At 40.0% G+C, this 20,590-nt stretch overlaps 1 protein-coding gene across 1 annotated transcript in view; it reads right to left on the bottom strand.

The window, feature by feature from the left end:
* Positions 1-20,590, bottom strand: part of LOC309397428 (uncharacterized protein) — a 603,241-nt gene that overhangs the window by 37,832 nt on the left and 544,819 nt on the right. The window contains exon 7 of the mRNA XM_081963449.1: positions 9,671-9,729. The gene's annotated coding sequence lies outside the window, so the exon portion shown is untranslated. The remainder of the gene's footprint in view (positions 1-9,670; positions 9,730-20,590) is intronic.

Below are 20,590 nucleotides of genomic sequence, written 5' to 3' on the forward strand. Positions count from 1 at the left end.
ACATAAGCGATGCTTCAGCGGGGTCTGCAGGATTGTCTGGGATGCTTCACATCCTCTTCATTATTATTATTATTATTATTTTGTTACCTTCTGGGAGGAGACTTGGTTGTATCTAAAGCAGAACATCTAGGTTTAGTCACAGTTTTGTTCCATATAGCATCAACTTTGTGAACTCTCAAATTTCCTCTTTCTGCTATGCATTCAAAATGGACAGTGATTAAGGTGTGTGTGTATGTGTAGGCATCTACCTACCTACCTACCTACCTACCTACCTACCTACCTACCTTCCTATCTATCTATCTATCTATCTATCTATCTATCTATCTATCTATCTATCTATCTATCTATCTACCTATCTATCATCTATCTATCTATCTATCTATCTATCTATCTATCTATCTATCTATCTATCATCTATCTATCTATCATCTATCTATCTGTCATCTATCTTCTATCTATCTATCTATCTATCTATCTATCTATCTATCTATCTATCTATCTATCTATCTATCATCTATCATCTATCTATCTATCTATCTATCTATCATCTATCTATCATCTATCTATCTATCTATCTATCTATCTATCATCTATCTATCTATCTATCTATCTATCTATCTATCTATCTATCATCTATCTATCATCTATCATCTATCTATCTATCTATCTATCTATCTATCTATCTATCTATCTATCATCTATCTATCTATCTATCTATCTATCTATCTATCATCTATCTATCATCTATCTTCTATCTATCTATCTATCTATCTATCTATCTATCTATCTATCTATCATCTATCTATCTATCATCTATCTATCTATCTATCTATCTATCTATCTATCTATCTATCTATCATCTATCTATCTATCTATCTATCTATCTATCTATCTATCATCTATCTATCATCTATCTATCATCTATCTATCTCATATGTGTATGAGTAGATATATACTTTCTTTTGAGAGCAGGCAACATAATTTCAATTTTAACGAGTGCCAGTGATCTCACAGTAAAAAATGACAATAATTCTTCTCTTCTCCCCTCCCCTCCCCTCCTCCCCTTACATCTAGTCCTTTTTCAGTTACAATGGCACTGAAAAAGTGAGTTGTAATCAGCTCTCACACTTATGACTGTCACAGCATCTATATCACCATGTGATCAAAATCTAGGTATTTGCAGGAAGGCATCTATTTACAATGGTTGTAGAATCCCTGAGTCATGTGATTTCCAACTTTCCCACCTGCTTTTATGACAAGAAAAGCCAACAGGTGAGAACAGATTCACTGAAAAACTCACTGGTGGGATTCAGCCAGTTTGCACCAATTCGGGAGAACCGGTTAACTTTCTAAGCAGTTCAGAGAACTGGTTGTTGGAAGAAATCTCCTTTTGTTTCTTTCCACTTTACAGGGCTAATCCTGTAAGGAAGGCAGGAAGGAAACATTCTGGTTTTATTTCTAGCCTAATCTTTATTGCCCTGCTTACAAAAACTGCCTCTCCGGTTAACCCTTATTACATTGTAACTGCTAAGGCGAAGCGCCCATCAACTTGAGTGACGTTGAGTTGGCCACGCCCACCCAGTCACATGACTATCGATCCCTGCCTACCCAGTTGGTCATTAGGGCAGAGAACTGGTTATTAAATTATTTAAATCCCACCACTGGAACAACTATATGGTTCCATTAACAACTGCAGCTTAACAAATATGGCAAAAACGTCCTTGTTTAGCAACCAAAGCTCTGGCCCCCAATTGTGGTTTGCAAGTCGAGAACTACTCATATTGCAGATGAATTCTGTTCAGAGTTATAGAACAATGGCAGCAGCTGACACCAGCCAGCCTTCCGGATGTTCCTTACAATGAAAATACAGGCACTACACTGCAAAAGCTATGTCTCTGCCTTCTCACAGCTGTGCCTAGGGGAAGATGGACAGGTAATTTCCTGTCTCCTGTTCCCGAGCAAAGCATTCAAAGATGTTTATGAAAGTATATGTCTTTTTTGGGGGGGGTAGTGAAAAAGGCTTTCTGATGAAGACAGATTGGATTCGAAAAGGAGGGGGGAATCCGACTCTTGCGCAGGAAGTCGAATATGTACATCCATAATAAGCCTGTCAAAAAAGAAAAAGAAAAAGGACAGAGTACATAAAGAAACAAGCCTGAGCTCTGATACTCAGCACCTTAGAGAGGTAGCTGTGCTATTGTGGCGGTTTCCTTTGGTGCATTAGCTTGTACATTTGCACCCTTGCTTCCTCAGACCCACGGAGTGGAACCATTAATAGACTAACAAATTCCATTAATTATGAGTATATTTACCATTCGCCACCCTTTGTTCTTCACATGGTATCCTCTGAAGAACAGAATTCAGCTCTAATAGCCTAATACTTATTCAAGTCATCCTTCGTGGCTCACCTCTCCCCTGGGAACCTATTTGAACCCTTAAAGGTAAAGGTAAAAGTTCCGCTTGCATATATGTGTTAGTCATTCTTGACTCTAGGGTGATGGTGCTCAATTCCATTTCTAAGCCAAAGAGCCAGCACTGTCCAAAGATGTCTCCCGTGGTCATGTGGCCGGCATGACTCAATGCCGAAGACGCACAGAACGTTGTTACCTTCCCACCAAAGGTTATTTCTATTTTTCTACTTGCATTTTTACATGCTTTCGAACTGTTTGATTGGCAGAAGCTGGGACAAGAGCTCACTCCATTATATGGCACTAGGATTTGAACCGTCAAACTGCTGGCCTTTCTGATCAACAAGCTCAGCATCTTAGCTACTGAGCCACTACGTCCCTCTATCTCAACCCTTAGCCCTACCTATAATACTATTCTGTGAGTCAGCAGGACATGTTCTGTGATTGTAGGATGGGAAGAGACTTAGGAAGTTTTCTATGCAACCTTTGTCTAGCTTAGGATTCCTCAGACCATTCTAGACCACCACCCCAAATATGGCAATTTTTCCTTGAAAACCTCCAGTGATAGACCACCCCTAGCTCCAAAAAAGCAGGCTATTCTACTGCATAATGGCCCTCATAGTTAGGAAATTCTTTTTTTCTTTTTTTTTTTTGAGTATGGCTCTCCTTCTGTAAAGCTTCTACCCATTGATTTTTGTCCCACCTTTGGGAGTTCTGGAGAAAACTTCTTCCCAGTGATAACCCTTTGAATATTTGAAGACCACTATGATGCTACGAGGCTAATCACTCTAATCAGCAGTTTATTTTGACACTTTTTAAAGTGGGAAATGCATGGCTCTATTGGGTAAGTGATGGGGAACAAATCTACATCAGATTATTTAAATAAATAAATAACTAAAAATCCTACATTACAAGCTCTAAAAAAATCTTGGAAAAACACCTTGGAAAGAGGAAGAAAACCTTAATGTGATGCAAGCCAACTTGTTTTGCATCATTGACTCATCCACTGTGACCCTCCACTTCAGTCATATTGTAGCTACAGAGAAAAACCAACTGAGGTCATTCACTCCTATCCTTATTTGTTTGTTTGTTTGTTTTATTGGATTTATATGCCTAATTTATTGGATTTATATATCCTAATTTATCTTTGACTTCATTTCTGTCTGTTCTTTTCTTTTTAAATCAGTCCTTAACCTGTCAAACGTAATCTTGTAAATGTTTTCAGTTTCCTCTTCTTTTTCTTTCTGATTTCCCTTTTAAAATCTCTGTGTTGTTTTTCTTTGTTGTTTAATATTGACCAGGGTGGGATTGAAAAATGTTAGCAACCAGTTCTCTGCCTGGGTTCTGGGTGGGCATGGTCTACTTGGCCTCCTGTACCACGGGGGGAGGGGGGGGTTGTTGCCCTCCCCAGGCTCCAGAGGCTTTCCTTGAGGCTCCAGGAGGGCAAAAGCAGCATCCCCTGGGCTCCCGAGGCCTCTGATTCACCTAAACCAGTCCGAAACAGCTGAATCCCACCCCTGATACTGACCCTAAATGCTGTTTTAAGGTTCATTGTTTGCAAATTTATCACATATTTTTCTAAAACATTTTTTGCGTACCTGGTTCCTTTTTTCTAAACTTTATAATATGTATATTTCGTAATGGATTTACTTTTAGCAATGTACAGTAGGTGACTAGTAACTCAAAGTATGCATTATGATTTTTGGAAACATTACTTTTTTTTTTAACTTGATGCCTTCCAGATATATTAGAGCATCAGAATGCAAAATTTCCATTCTGACACTGACTGGTAACTCTGGAGCATATTTAAAAACTATCAATTTGTAAAAGGCTGGAAAACTCTCTTTTCAAAACTCGGGATTATCTAGTGAAATTGACTGATGATAATGAACTTGTCTGACAATTGCTTCAGACAGCATGACATTGAATCTTACTGCTGCACTCAAACTGCCAATAGAAAATTAGTATACCACAGTTTACATTTTGTAAACTTCCAAAGTAATCATGCTAGCTACTGAGAAGTAAAGCTGGATCACAGTTTCAAGGCTGCTTTGGAGAGATCAAATTGAGGCATTCTTCTGTAAAGTCTAGCAAGATTCTAGTGGCTCAATGAACTTCATCTTTAGACATTGCTGTAGGAAATCTGGATTTCTTCCATGAGCAAAATATCTGAGCAAAGCACATTCTGACATCTTGGGTAGATAATTTGATAGCCTTATCATGTAAGGAGAAGAAGAATTTTCCTCCTATGAGAAGTCAGGCTGCCCACAAAATGATCAGCAGTTGGGCTGCTGGTGCCCTGTCCCATGCAGACATCTATCCAGAAACTGTTGCATATAAAAACTGAGCATCTGGGTGTGCTGGTATGAGTGGGAAACTGATTTGTGTTTAAGAAACTAAAATAGCCTGAATGCCTTAGCCAAATAGAAGAGTTACTATTCTCCAGATGTAGGACTCACAAAGAGAAAAAAAAGTGGAGGAACTGGAGTTTTACTAAAGTTGAGGAAAGAGTGATAGAGTAACCAGTTAGTACTAGCCTTTGAGCACTCATGCATGGTGGCCTAGCAATTAAGACAATGAGCCTGCCAACCCGCAAGTTGGCATTTCAAGACCCTACCACCATGTGACAGGGTGAGTTTCCGTTCATGTCCCACCTCCCGTGAACCTAGCAATTTGAAAGGGTGTGAATGCAAGTAGATCAGGGGTGTCAAACTGGATTTCTGCAAGGGCCGGATCAGCATTGTAGTTCTCCTCTGCAGGCCGGCCAGGGGAATGAGATGGGACAGATGCCTCCTTCAGCACCTTGCCAACCCAAATAGGACATGGGGGGCACCATGCATTTCCCCCTGTGTCCCATTTTCAGCCTGAATAGCCTCCTGCAACACTTTGTCAGCCAAAATGGGGCATGGGGGGCATGCATGGGCCACGCACGGCCTGTTTTGGCTGCCAGAGGCACCACAGCGTGGTCTTTTGCTATTTCCATGCTGGCCCCATAGGCCAAATTTAAGCACTGCATGGGCCTTGAGTTTGATACCCCTGAAATAGATAAATGGGTACCACTTTGGTGGGAAGGTAACAGTGATCATGCTGGCTACATGACCACAGATATGTCTTCGAACAATGCTGGTTCCCTCCACTAGGAAACAGAGATGAGCACTGCCTTCTAGAGTTGGACGTGACTGGACAGGGGAAATTTTTATTTTTTTTACTTTTCTTGAGCTAGGCTGAAGAAAACTGAGGTATTGAAGCCCACTAACTTGGGTAAATGTAAGAAAACTGGTGACATCCTAGACATAAATTATTTCAACTTCTACCCTCAAAACCATCTATATGGCACTGTACACTAGAATAAGACACAAGGACAGTTTTTCCCCGAATGCCATCACTCTGCTAAACAACTAATTCCCACAACACTCTCAACCTACTTACTAAGACTATATTACTATTATTCTTCTCATCCTTCCTAGTACTTATCTCTTCCCACTTATGACTATAACCATGTTTCTTGTATCTTTAAAATTTATATTGTCTTATTTGTTTCTTAGTATGATTTGATTGCTTATTAGTAACCTAAGACTATTACTAAGGGTTGTATCCGATGATTTTTGATGGATGTATTTTATTTTATTTTCCTTTATGTACACTGAGAGCTTATGCACCAAAGACAAATTCCTTGTGTGTCCAATCACACTTGACCCCAAAAATAATTCTATTCTATATTCTATTCTATCTCATATTCCTAATTAAACACATCCGCCTTCCTTTCTCACTTCATCTTCTGTTTCAGATTAGTCCACAGTGCTTAACTGCTTGTCTGCCTCCTTAGCCGTTAGATTTTCAGATAGTTGGACTTGTTTACCAGCTTATTCTTCTTGCTTATGTAAGGGAGCATTTAGCTCAATGGACATCACATTGATGAAAGCATCAATATGTTTAAAAGCGTCAATGTGTTTAAAATGATGAGATACTAAAAAAAAATCACAGGATTTAGATAACTGTTAGCTGCTATTGAATTGAGCCCTGAAAGATTAGAAGACATTTTCTTTTAATTACTTTCTCACAGCATTCAGAGAAACAAACAATCAAAAAATAACAGCAAAATGAGGGAAAAAACAGAGACAGTCTTCTGTGGTTTTCTCCCTCCACCGTTTTTTTCCTGCTGCACCTCTCAATTCTCATATATTGAATCACGTCTGGTAAAGACCGGGGGGGGGGGGGGGGGATTGAAGTGAATAGCATTTGGAAGTAACTGTAAGCATATTTGTGAACAACTGTCATTTGACATTTTTGTTGGCAATGACAAAATATGTAAATCACCCTAATGACATGCAAATAATATGCCGCCTCCTTTGCTCGATGATATTTTCCCTGCTGGCTTTGTGTTCTGTTTCAGTTGCCCATATCTGTTTGAGGTTTTAATTCTAGGGCTGTCAAACAATGAAAATAATAATACATTTGTATTGATGAACCATTTGTCTTTTTAACACATGTAATAGATTAATCAAAATTGAACTGAATATAAATATAGCCTAAATCAGGCCATGGATCACCTTCAGCATTCTTCTTCTGTTTTTTTTTTTAAAGTGGGATAACTCATAGTCTAATATAACAAAATAGTGAAAAGAAAGTATCACTGTTGATCCTTTTAATTGTTCTTTGCAGATGTGTGCGTTTCCTTTTTTATTTTTAAAAATATACTTCATTACATGTCTATAAAGAATATTACACACACACACACACACACACACACACACACACACACACACCCAGTGGTGGGATTCAGCCAGTTCGCACCACTTTGGGAGAACCGGTTGTTAACTTTCCGAGCAGTTTGGTGAACTGGTTATTGGAAAAAATCATATGGGCAGAGAACCAGTGGTTAAATTATTTGAATTCCACCACTGATACACACACATTTATATAGAAAGAGAGAAAGAAAGGGAAAGAAAGAAAGAAAGAAAGAAAGAAAGAAAGAAAGAAAGAAAGAAAGAAAGAAAGAAAGAAAGAAAGAAGAGAGAAAGAAAGAAAGAAAGAAAGAAAGAAAGAGAAGGAAGGAAGGAAGAAAGAAAAGGGAGCAAAAAATTTTCAAAGGACAAAATGAAAATAAACAGAAGTAACTCCCTATGGTCTTTGATAGTTATAAATATAAAATACATTGGCTTTTTGATCTGAAACTCAGCAAACGTATTTTTTTTATAATTATGAACAACTCTTAATAATCAATTCCCAAAATAACAGAAAAAAAACAGAGTTGGAAGGGATATTGGAACTCTTCCAGCCCAAGCAGGAAACCCTATCAATTAATAGAACATTTGTTTCAATCTTAAGAAAAACAATCCAAGAGCAGTTTCCATGTGCATTTCAAGATTCTCATCCTTCTGCTAGAATCAAGCAAGAAAGAGGAAGATAATTGTTATGGAACAACTAGATAGGCTTAAGATACAGAAGGATCTTGACAAACTTGAACATTGGGCACTGTCTAATAAAATGAAATTCAATGGTGAAAAGAGTAAGGTTCTACATTTAGGCAACAAAAACGGAATGCACAGGTACAGTATAGGTGATACCTTACTCAGTAGTAGTAACTGTGAAAGGGATCTTGGAGTCCTAGTGGACAACCATTTAAATATGAGCCAGCAGTGTGCAGCAGCTGCCAAAAAAGCCAACACAGTTCTAGGCTGCATCAACAGAGGGATAGAATCAAGATCACGTGAAGTGTTAATACCACTTTATAATGCCTTGGTAAGGCCACACTTGGAATACTGCATTCAGTTCTGGTCGCCACGATGTAAAAAAGATGTGGAGACTCTAGAAAGAGTGCAGAGAAGAGCAACAAAGATGATTAGGGGACTGGAGACTAAAACATATGAAGAACGGTTGCAGGAACTGGGTATGTTTAGCTTAAGAGAAAGAAGGACTAGGGGAGACATGATAGCATTATTCCAATATCTCAGAGGTTGCCACAAAGAAGAGGGAGTCAAACTATTCTCCAAAGCACCTGAGGGTAGAACAAGAAGCAATGGGTGGAAACTAATCAAGGAGAGAAGCAACTTAGAACTGAGGAGAAATTTCCTGACAGTGAGAACAATTAATCAGTGGAACAGCTTGCCTCCAGAAGTTGTGAATGCCCCAACACTGGAAGTCTTTAAGAAGATGTTGGATAGCTATTTGTCTGAAACGGTATAGGGTTTCCTGCCTAGGCAGGGGGTTGGACTAGAAGACCTCCAAGGTCCCTTCCAACTCTACTATTGTATTGTAACTGTGCATGTGATCAGTAGGGCTCAGAATGTGACATATATAAATAGTAGCAGGGATGAAGTTGTAGGTTACAGCTTGCTACTATCCTGAGTTTTCTTTCCACTTGCTGAGGCTCCTATGGTCTGATGCTATGAGGAGAGTATTGAGTTTGGAATTAAGAACAAGGATAGCAATAGCACTTAGACTTATATCCTGCTTCCCAGTGCTTTTACAGCCCCCTCTAAGTGGTTTACAGAATCATCCTATTGCCCCCAACAATCTGGGTCCTCATTTTACACACCTTGGAAGGATGGAAAGCTGAGTCAACATTGAGCCTGGTGAGATTCGAACTGCCAAACTGCTGGCAGCTGGTGATCAGCAGAAGTAGCCTGCAGTACTGCACTGGGCCACCGCAACTCTTATGACATTGAAAGAATTCATGGAAGTGGCATTAAGACCTTGGATATAAACCTTCAAAACTAGATATATTTTGTGAGATGATGCTATTGTATTGCATGATCCTGAGAACTTTAGCAAAAAGCCATGCAGTATTTGCAAAGTGATTTGCAAATATTGGAAAAGAAACCCACCTGGTGTTCATAAATTCAGCCTACTGACCACTCAGTGGTATTATCTTTATACTGGATGTTTACCTGAAGTTCATGTGATAAAAGCATGAAAACAGGGGTAACAAATACATTATAGCCTGCTGATATACTTCCTTTTGAGGGGACAGTTCATAAACAGAATCTGTTTTCACATACTGTGGTGAGCTGATCACTGAAGAAACCAACCAACATATTTTCTTAGTCATTTATTTTATTTAAAACATCTTTGTGGCTGCCATACCCCAAAAATCATCTCACACTCATTTTTTTCCCCTCTAAAAAGGTTCATGGAATTGTCATCTAATCATCTCGTGTAACTCAAAGGAAACTTTAGACTTTATTAAAACCTGGCGGGAAATGGAAGTGCCCCTATTTTCTCTATTTTCTCCATGGTTCAAGAACCGAGGAGCCACTTACTTGCTTCAGGTGTTGCTTGCCACAAAATGGGACAACTCAGCTCCGTTGAAAGAAGAGGACTGAAACAAAGGAGATGAAGGGAGGTGATTAGTGGCTGATTTGAAAAATCTGTTGGCAGTACATTGAGCAGAAGTGTCAAAGGGCACAGCTTTGATCCAGCCATCTGCTTAGCTCTTCCAGAAACGACATTTTACTCCTGCTCTGCCTTGGCACAACAGATTAAGGAACGTAGAACATAGGAGAACAGAGTTGGGAGGGACCTTGGAGGTTTTTTAGTCCACTGCCACGTCCATGTCAGAAGTGGGTTCCTATCAGTTTGGACTGGTTCAGCTGAACCAATAGTGGTTTGGTGACCCTGCCACGCCCCCAAACCAGTTCTCCTATGGTGGCACCATCTTGGTTTTTGGTTCTATGCATGCCCAGAACAATTCTCATTGCAGAAATTTATTTTTTATTCTTTTTTTAATGTACTGCACATGCACAGATCTATTTATGTGCCAGTGTGCATGCACTGAACCAGCAGTAATGCAGGCAGCAACCCACCCCTTGTCCACGCACCACCACCACCAGCTGCTCTTCTGGGTGCATGCAATGGCCAGCTGCACTTCTGGGTTCCATTACGCACATGCACCACCGGAACCAGGAAGTAAACAGCTGTCCATGTGCATGCATGCCGGACCAGCTGTCCAGCATGCATGCGCATGACAGAACATGAAAGAGCAACTGTTTATGGCATGTGTTGCCCACAGAGAGGGCTCTGCATGTCACCTCTGGCATGCGTGCCATAGGTTCACCATCAGGACCCTATACTATTCCAGACAAGTGGATGTCCAATCCCTTATTAAAATCCTCCAATGATGGAGCACCCACAACTTCTGAAGGGGAGTCTTTCTACTGGTTAATTGCTGTCACCGTTAGGAAATTTCTCCTTAGTTCTGGGTTGCTTCTCTCCTTGGTTAGTTTGTATCCATTGTTCAATGGCGGGCAAACCCAAATTGCCTAGCCATATCAATGGTGCAGAAAGAGCTCTATTTGTCTACAAAATTCCTTTTAGACTCTGGATGGGGAAAAAAAAACATACCCTTTTGAAGGTCAGCATCATTTAATTTTACCAGCCTGGATATTCTGAATTCTAACAAATGTATTAGAGACAAAATGGGAGATTCCTAAATTGAAACAACAATACCTTTCTGAGCCACCTTCAGCATGCTAAAAATACACGTGGCTCCATGACTTTGCTTTTTATTTACCACTATAATGGAAAACGGTCAAAAGTGCTCCTCATTATTTCACATCACCAAGGAAAATGAAGAGACAATAGAAATTCAGGACATTCATTCTTGGGTTATTATATTCAAATTGATTCAGTGTTTTGTTTTGCTGTCTTGGGAGGTGAGGGTGAAGAAGAAAAGTCTGCTGTTATCTCAGAATGGGGAAGGCTAGCATTATTACCTGGAGCTAAAATAATTTTTAATATAATTTGTCTACGTTGTTTTACAATGTCAGATATACTTTACATTTCAAATCACACACGAGTTAAGATTAATCATTTTAGTGTTTGAAGCTAGATTTGAAGAAGAAGAAATTTGGATTCATTTTATCCAGTACATTAAGTTTGCCTATAATTTCAGTCTTCAGCAACTATACGTGAGATAAGATATTTTGCTTTCTCATGAGACAGGTTGACAATAGATATTTTTTTCCCATGACTTTCTTCTAATCACTTGGCAAAAAGCATGCCTAATTTGATTATAGAGTGCTTTACCTCAATGTTAAATTTTATTTTTTTTATCAGAATGGAAGGAACACACTCTTTAGTAAATAGGATAATTTTCTAGCACTTCTACCCTGTTTCCCTGAAAATAAGACCTTCCTGGATAATAAGCCCAATTGGGCTTTTGAGCGCATGCACTAAAATAAACCCTCCCCCGAAAATAAGCCCTCCCCCGAAAATAAGCCCTTCCCGAAAATATTGCAACAAAGCAGCAGCCATGAGGTGACCATGCTCACCACCTCCTGCACCTCAAAAATAATAAGACCTCCCCAAAAATAAGACCAAGCACTTATTTTGGGGGTCAAAAGAAAATAATGTTTTATTTTTGGGGAAACACGGATAGGCTTTTTCAGCTTCTAAGCAACTATTTCAAATCAGCGCCTCTACTCAAAACGTTTATTCACCTACAAAGATATTATTTCGGATACAAACATTGTGTATTAGGCCCATTTCCTTCCATTGACCTATCCCTTTTAAGACATCTTCTGTGCTTCCCTGCCTCACTGTTTTTCACACCACTGTTCCCAGGCTGCTTTCTTCTACAGCACAGAAAATAAATAAATAAATATACATAATTTGGGTACATGTCAACATTTGACGCTTCTGCTTCCTTCTTTAAAACGGGACCTTTAAATAGGAACTCCTTGCGTTCAGTGGGAAAAATGTGTTGACTGTTCTGCCTTTTAACACAGGCCATCAAATCCTACTAAAGCTTTAAGGGTGAGATTCTTCCCTGAGGAAGCTACGGGTAAAATGAAGCCAGCTTCATAAGAGTGAACTCAGGTAGAACCAAACCAGTGTCTCCTGGTTTGAAAGGAGGAGCAAACCATCATAACCAGCTGCTGCTGGTTCGGACTGGTTCGGGTGAACTGGTGGTTTTGACCAGCGGCTGAGCCGGCACTATCCTGTTCTATATAGTTGCCGTGCTTTTGAAGCTGCGTGCATGCGCAGCTCATATTTTTGGTGTTGGGCAAACCGGTTGTTACATTATGTGATGCTTACCTCTGGCGTTTGACTTTTGTGTGTCCATGCCAATGGAGAATACACATCAAAAGGACATCTCTTTAAAGCTGCAAGACTCTCCTTTGGACATCGGTCTAGAAGTAGCTAGGAGAGGGCAGAGGAGTAAAGAATGGAATGAAGACAATCAGAAATGCAATGTCCAAATGTCCAGCAATACATAAATCAACTACAGTGCTCTTTGTAAAGGTTTGAAAGCAAAAGAAGCAAAGAAATATTCTGAAGGAGGAAGTGTGGGAGGAGAGAGGGAGAGAGAGAAACCTTGACATCTTGGCTCTGAATAAGGCAGATCTTTGTCTATGTAGGACTTCTATCTTGTCTGCAATAAAGCAAATTTTATAGCAGTGTTGTCTAGGAGAAATTCTGCTGTAAGCAAGTCCTAAAGTACAGGGTTAAGTGTCTGGAAAGTGGAGATTTATTGCCAAGCTTGGCGTGAAGTCTGACAGTAAAGTTCTAAGTTTGGTCTCAGCTTGATTTTCACAGTGTTTCTTCATTTTAAGAGGTTTCCCAAAGGAATGACTTTTTTTATGGTCCGTAAGGAAGCATCTCATGGTGCCTATGGGACCTATATGTATAGGTGGAGGTGGAGGTGGAGGTGGAGGTGGAACAGAGGTGGTATTCAGCAGTTGTGGCGAACCAGTAGCGGAACTTTTGAGTAGTTCAGAGAACTGGTAAGTACCACCTCTGATTGGCCCTGCCCCTGTCTATTCTCTGCCTCCCGAGTCCCAGTTGATCGGGAGGGAATGGGGATTTTGCAGTATCCTTCCCCTGCCACACCCACCAAGCCACACCACACCCACCAAGCCACAACTACAGAACTGGTAGAAACATTTTTTGAATCCAACCACTGGGTGGAGGTGGAGGGAGGGAGGGAGGGAGGGAGGGAGGGAGGGAGGGAGAGAGAGAGAGAGAGAGAGAGAGAGAGAGAGAGAGAGAGAGAGAGAGAGAGAGAGAGAGATTGAGTTCTGTTGTAAATTTCATGGATCTACTTTGAAGTAAATGAAAGATAGCATAGTGACAGGGTGAGGACAGTTGAAAGAAGACACACATTCTTCTCTACCTGAATACTTGTTACACTTTCACATTCACAGTTTCTTGTTACGGCCTGAAGAAAGAGCAACCCATTTCAGAAAAATCTTCATTCTAATGCAGTGATTTCCCAATGTTTTGGATTATACTTCCAGTAATTCCATGTTGCTGGAATTAATGGGTACCGAAGTGTCCCCCACCCCACAAAAAAAAACCATAGAGAATATCAAGTTGCCTATTTCTACTTAAGAACAGGTTCCAAATTTTGCACTAAGAACTTGAAAATGATCCAGGGTTGGGCTTGAGTGTTCTTGAACAGAATACTGTCAGAGCATACCAGAGTTGTAGGCTAGATTGGGAAATCAATAAAAACGCCAGAAGGCAGTGACAAACCAAGAAACTGAGAAACATCTGTGGAATCACCAGAGGTCAAATTCAAATTGTAAGTGACTTGAAAACTGCTCCAAACTCGATTGCAGAAAATACGACTTCAACCACAGAGGGGTCAACGCCTGGAATGCGCTACCTGACTCTGTTGTTAATTCCTCAAACCCCCACAGCTTTAACCTTAAACTGTCTACCGTGGACCTCACCCCATTTCTAAGAGGTCCGTAAAGGGGGCATGCATAAGCGCATCAGGGTGCCTTCCATCCCTGCCCTACTGTCCCCATTAATTTATACTCATTTCCTTTCTTCATATCCATGTTTATACTTATACCTGTTACCCTGTATATGTTTGGCAAAATACAGTAGATAGATAGATAGATAGATAGATAGATAGATAGATAGATAGATAGATAGATAGATAGATAGATAGATAGATGATAGATGGATGGATGGATGGATGGATGGATGGATGGATGGATGGATGGATGGATGATAGATAGATGATAGATAGATAGATGATAGATAGAAGATAGATTGATAGATGATAGATAGATAGATAGATAGATAGATAGATAGATGATAGATGATAGATAGATAGATAGATAGATAGATAGATAGATAGATAGATAGATAGAGTGGGGGGGAATCTAGTTTGACCAATGTCATTCATTAGAAAATCAGAAGCACTGAATATCTGAATGGCAGTGCATTTGATCAGGGGGGGGGTCTTTCTCTAAAATAATCTATGGGGTAAGTATGTTTTCCCCCTAGCATTTCTCTACGGTATGTATAAGATCTGAAGTTATTACGTTTCTTACATTTATGCCTTCTCTTCTTGGTTTAGCTTTCTATGTGTGAAATGGTTACAAAGGAGTAGAGGGAGAAGATTATTTAAAGTTAACCAATACAGCTGGTACTTTGACAAAAAAAAATATTTCTGAAAATATGAAATTGAAGCCACATAATTAGCTATTTTTTTCCTCTCCCTTCCTAGCCAGGGTAGTTAAAAATACCCTGTTCCTAGCACTCTGGACTGATTTTTTTTTCTATTTAATAATCTTACAGAGAATATGAAAACCGTACTCTAATTATTTGCTGTCTGGTATACAAACAAGACAGAGAACCATGTATATGTATATATTGCAAGATCTGTCACAATATACTGACATGCTCCCTAGCTGCCAATAAATTGTGTTCCTCAACAACTTTTTATCTTTCATCATGGAAATATACTCCAATTATATTATATTGCAGAAATAGTTTCCTGTTTATGATACACACAATGAAAGGTGTGAGTTGTCCATACGTTCTCAATACGAGGAAGTTTTGGCATCAGGGAACTCCCGTATGCTTTTCTCATAGTGAAGCCTAGGGCCACAATGTGACTACTGGGATACGTACAAAACAGAAAGTTTTCCCTTTCCAGAAAATGCTTTAAAAGAAAAAAAAAAAAGCAGTTCTAAAGCAAGAAGTACAGATTATAGAGCAGTTATGATTTTTCCCCTTCTTTTTTCTAATGCTGAGACAGAATCTGCCTTGAAGCTCTTCAAAACTTATTTTTCCCCGCTGTGAAAGAGACTTTGTGAGAATTTCTTTTCAATTTCTTTGGGAATTCTTTTGGAGGTTCCCAGATCGTTCTTTTCCATCGTGGTGGGGTTGGAAGAATGTGTTTTGCAATGGCATGATTCAAACTATGTGATTTACATACATCTGTGATTTCCTTGCCCCAGGAGTGAGGAGGGAATGGGGATTTTGCAGTATCCTTACCCTGACATGCCCACCAAGCCACGCCCACAGAACCGATAGTAAAAAAAAATGAATTTCACTACTGATCTCTGTTTAGTACAACGTGCTGGTACCTTATCCTGATGCAATGATACTTCTTTCCTTCCTTCCTTCCTTCCTTCCTTCCTTCCTTCCTTCCTTCCTTCCTTCCTTCCTTCCTTCCTTCCTTCCCATCAAGCTATGTACCTGCTATGTACAAGCTATATTACATCCTCAAACTCCCATAACTTTAACCTTAAACTGTCTACCGTGGACCTCACCCCATTCCTAAGAGATCTGTGCCTTCCATCCCTCTCTTACAGTCCACATTTATTCATACCCATTTCCTGTGTTCACATCCCTGTTTATACTTACACGATTGTCAATCGTACATGATTGAAAAACTAAATAAATAAAAAATAAAATAAATAAATATCCCAAAACCCACAAATGGTGGAAAGAGCTTATTCTTCCAGTGCTGTTCTCTATTATCTACACTTTCTATCATTTCAAACCATCCTATACTTCTTACTTTCAAAAATTAAAAGATAAAATAAAATAAGAGTGTTTTCTCATCATGTATCCACTGGGATTTAATGGAAGTGTGAGTGTAATGGAATCTGTGGATGACCATGGGGAGGGGGGAGGAGAAAGAATCAGACAAGAGAGGCAGGAGCCCTCAATAGCTTAACAGTCAAAGAAAGAAACTTAGGAAGAATTTGACTTAATGGATCAAGCAGTTAAAAGTGACGGCAGGAAGTTTGTGCCTTTCAGAGTTGCAAGATTTTGTTAAAGTAGCCATCCAGTAAAATAGAGTTAGCTCATCTAGTCCTGTTTCCTGTCTGTTTTATCTGGGAGGTCTGACCATGAGAAACCAGCGAGACCTGCACAGATTATTTACAATAAAGGTCAGCTCATGCTGTCTACCAATTCCACCCATGAAGATTTGGGCAGGATGCTTTTCTCTCTGTAATAAATTGTAAAAGCAAATCCTTCATCAGTTTTAAGGAAAACTGGTAGGAAAAACAAAAAGTTCAGCACCAAATTTTGGCCACTGCAGTATTCAGTAATAAGTAGAAGCCATATGGATACATTTGTCAAGAAGTCAAGTTAATGGTTACAACCCTGTGATTTTTTGACCATGCCTCTTTTGAAGTCACAGTCGAAGTCACAGTCATATATAAAGGGCTCAATGTTTGATCACATAATTACAACCATTGCAATTATTTATTTTTTTACATGCACATCCCGAATAACTACAGGCTGGCAGGAATTGTATACTAATGTTTTGTACCAATAGCTTTGGGTGGAATTTGCAGAACTGATCATTACCTCTCAAACTGCAGAATCTTCCCTTTCAAGACCACTAATTCTAAGTGCTAACAATAAAGCTCTATTTTGAATTTCTCCCAGCAAGTTCCCACCAACCAGGGGGAAGTTTTCCATCAGTGACGGTGGATTGGATTTCAAGTGTATTTTATCTTATTTTAATCAGCTGCTATAAGGAATGATTGTTGAACTGGTGGAATAAATCAGAGGGGTGTGTGTATGTGTGTGTGTAAAATAAGCCCTTCTCACTGGAAGGGGCTAATTATTTTGGCAAGTATGATAACGGAGAGACTCGGCATCTAGGTACTAAATGGTATTCAGTATTGTTTGTTTTACAAACAGGCGCAATGGGGCTATCCAGTCCTAAGGGTTTAGATTAGCTGTAGGAAACAAATGCCAACCCACGACAGAGCTGAATTTGAAGTACCATGTTACATCAGACAGGTCTGTAAGGCTTTGCAAAACTGCCCCATTTATCATTGCCACAGGACGTTGGTCTTTCCCCCCTGAATTTCAGAGGATCGTCTGCTAATATATTTTGGCATTACAGTATGCGAGGGAAATGCGCAACAGAATTTTTTTCTGGGTGAGAGGCTCCACCTGAAGCTGTTGCATTCCACAGCTTCCCAGTCGCTACTGATATTCTCCTAGTATTTATTCAGCCTCCTAATTCATGGCATCAATTCTATCCCTGCAGTTTAGAAGTGAGGACATTTGTTTCCTCTCTTTCTTAACCTTCTGACGATTGTTTCTAGCTCTGAGAAATGCTGGGTTCATGAGTCTGATGAAAAATACTTCTTTGTTATATCCTTCCGGCCTTAACACCGAAAACTATGAGAATCAGTGTGGCAGAGTACTTAGATGCTTGGACATGGACTTCAGTAACCATGCTTCAGATCATCAGACCCAGGCCTGCTTCACCTATCACCCTAGGTTCTGGCTTGCTGTATTGCATTTGCAATCCACGATTTACGAATTAGCATTGAAGCAGCAAAGCTTGTTCACAATTAGGATCCACGGAGCTACAGCCTAGCATGATATATGACTATAATTAATGTGTATCCATTGTTAATGATGATAGCTTTTTATTGGTGCATTATCAGATGACAGTACTCTCTTTGAAAGCATCCTCTCTTCTATGGAATAGGGGGAAAAAGAGAAGCAATCAGATCACTGCAAACATTTGCTGTCGAAGTGTAACTTAAGTTGGGATTGTAGGGAAAATCCATTCCTTTTCCTTCCTGTTCCCCTTTTCCTCCAGGAGCACAATGTGGTATCTATTATCCTCTTTCATTCATATTATTCCAACAGCAACCATCCAGTGCATTAAGTTAGACTGAATCATATCATTAAATAGTTCTACTCAGTTTGCAGGGTTAAGGCTCAGTGGTTAAGACACTGAACTTGTCGATCAGAAAGGTCAGCAGTTCGGCGGTTCGAATCTCTAGCGCTTCGTAATGGAGTGAGCTCCCATTACTTGTTCCAGCTTCTGCCAACCTAGCAGTTTGAAAGCATGGAGAAATGCAAGTAGAAAAATGGGAGCCACCTTTGATGGGAAGGTAACAGCGTTCCATGTGCCTTCGGCATTTAGTCATGCCGGCCACATGACCACGGAGACGTCTTTGGACAGCGCTGGTTCTTTGGCTTTGAAACAGAAATGAGAACCGCCCCCTAGAGTCGGGAATGATTAGCACATATCTGCGAGGGGAACCCTTACCTTACTCAGTTTGCAGAGCTGGGTATGGTCTGAAACCGAGGTCTTCCTTATTCTACTCCAACAATTCAACCACTGCCCCCTCAAGAGTAATCGCTCCGCGAATCAAATGGATTCCTTAAGTTTCAATCAAGTTAATTTTACATTACCTTGATCACATTTAGACTTTTATCCTGGCCAATGCACTATTCATCTCGGCCCGAAATAGATCATCCATTTCTCTCATCTGAAAGTTTGCCCAGGTTTTGCTGAATGTACAGACCAAGAAGAAAGTTAGGCAGGAACTTCTAAATTGCCCATGGCAAATCTCTACAAGCAGCAAACAGAAGAGGTTCACAGATGATCTGACCCCAGCCTTCCCCACCGGAGTGAGATGCATTGCCTTTTATTTACATTACATTATTTCCATCAAGTTCTGATCAAGCTGAAAAACAGCTCCTATATTAGTTTACTTGCCTTCCTCTCTCCAAGCCCTTCTGTTTTTCCTGCCCATTTGATTCCTCTACTTAATTAGGATTTGCAGTGAAGTATGAATTACTGCTCAGGCTGGCTAGCAAAGGAACGCAGGGATTTGCTTCCTGATTGTTGATAATTTCCCTGTGTGTGAGAAACCATCACACAAAATGGAGCTCTACCTAAAAGGCAAAATGGCTTTACTTGTAAAACTAAGAAGATGTTACAGAGCCAAAAAACCTCAAGTTCTTTCTCCTTTCCAAACACTTCTGGGCAGAGGTGAGTCCCTGCCAGCATTACTGCCGGTTCAGCACATAAAACGGTCTGTGCATGTGCACCTTAGAAAAGGAGAAAAATGACATTTTTGCAATGAAGATTGTTTTGTGCAATGGCAGAACAGAACATCAAGATGGTGTCGCCAAGGATAGAACTGGTTTGGGTGCGTGTCCAGCTGAGTTACTACCTACTTAGCTGAACTGGTCTGAACTGGTAGGAATGCACCTCTGCTTCTGGGCCATAATTCTCAGAAGATTGCTTGTAATAATTTGCTGAATTGGGAATTATTGACACTCTCATCTCTTTCCTCCTATTCTAACCACACCAAAGCTTTCTGGTATGAATCTGGATTGTGGAGATATAGAAAAAGAACATGAAAACGGGGTTTCTTCCATTCACCCACTCTTATCACTAGATTTGTTTCCTCTTTCTTGGGAAACAAATACTTCTCTACGAGGAACTTGAAATGTTTTCATGTGACTTCCAGCTTCCAATAACTAAATTTTGCATCTCCCAAGATCTGATTCAATATTTTTTTTGGTAAAAGTTAACCTTACTGAGCCATGAAGGCTGGACCCTGCCCTGAATTATAATCCATCTTTGTCTGCTTTGTCAAACCCAGCTTTGGAAATTCAGGTGATTTGTAATAAGCCATTATTTTTAAGCCACCCTATCTCACCAACAGCAGCATCTATGGAGTAGGGGAAGGATCAAAACAGGCAAGATGATGATAGTAATGGCACTTAGACTTATATACCACTTTACATCGTTTACAATCCTCTCTAAGTGGTTTACAGAGCCAGCATATCGCCCCCAACAATCTGGATCCCCATTTTACCCACCTCGGAAGGATGAAAGGCTGAGTCAACCTTGAGCCTGGGGAGATTTGATCTGCCAAATTCCAGGCAGACAGCAGAAGTTGCCTGCAGTACTACACTCTAACCACTGCGCCACCACGGCTCTTCACAAACCATGATGGTTTTTTATTTATTGTATATAGCTGTCCATCTCATGAATGTCCCTGGCTCTAATGCATTCAATGCCCTGTACTATTGTATGGCATTGGTACCTAGACATAAGATGCATGGTTCTCATTATGCTACTATAACCACTGTCTTGCTTCCTTTGATCCACATGATGCCGATGGTGGATTAGAACAGGGGAGATCTGAGAT

This window comes from Natrix helvetica (genome assembly GCF_964273705.1).
Source record: "Natrix helvetica genome assembly, chromosome: 10".
Lineage (NCBI taxonomy): Eukaryota > Metazoa > Chordata > Lepidosauria > Squamata > Natricidae > Natrix > Natrix helvetica.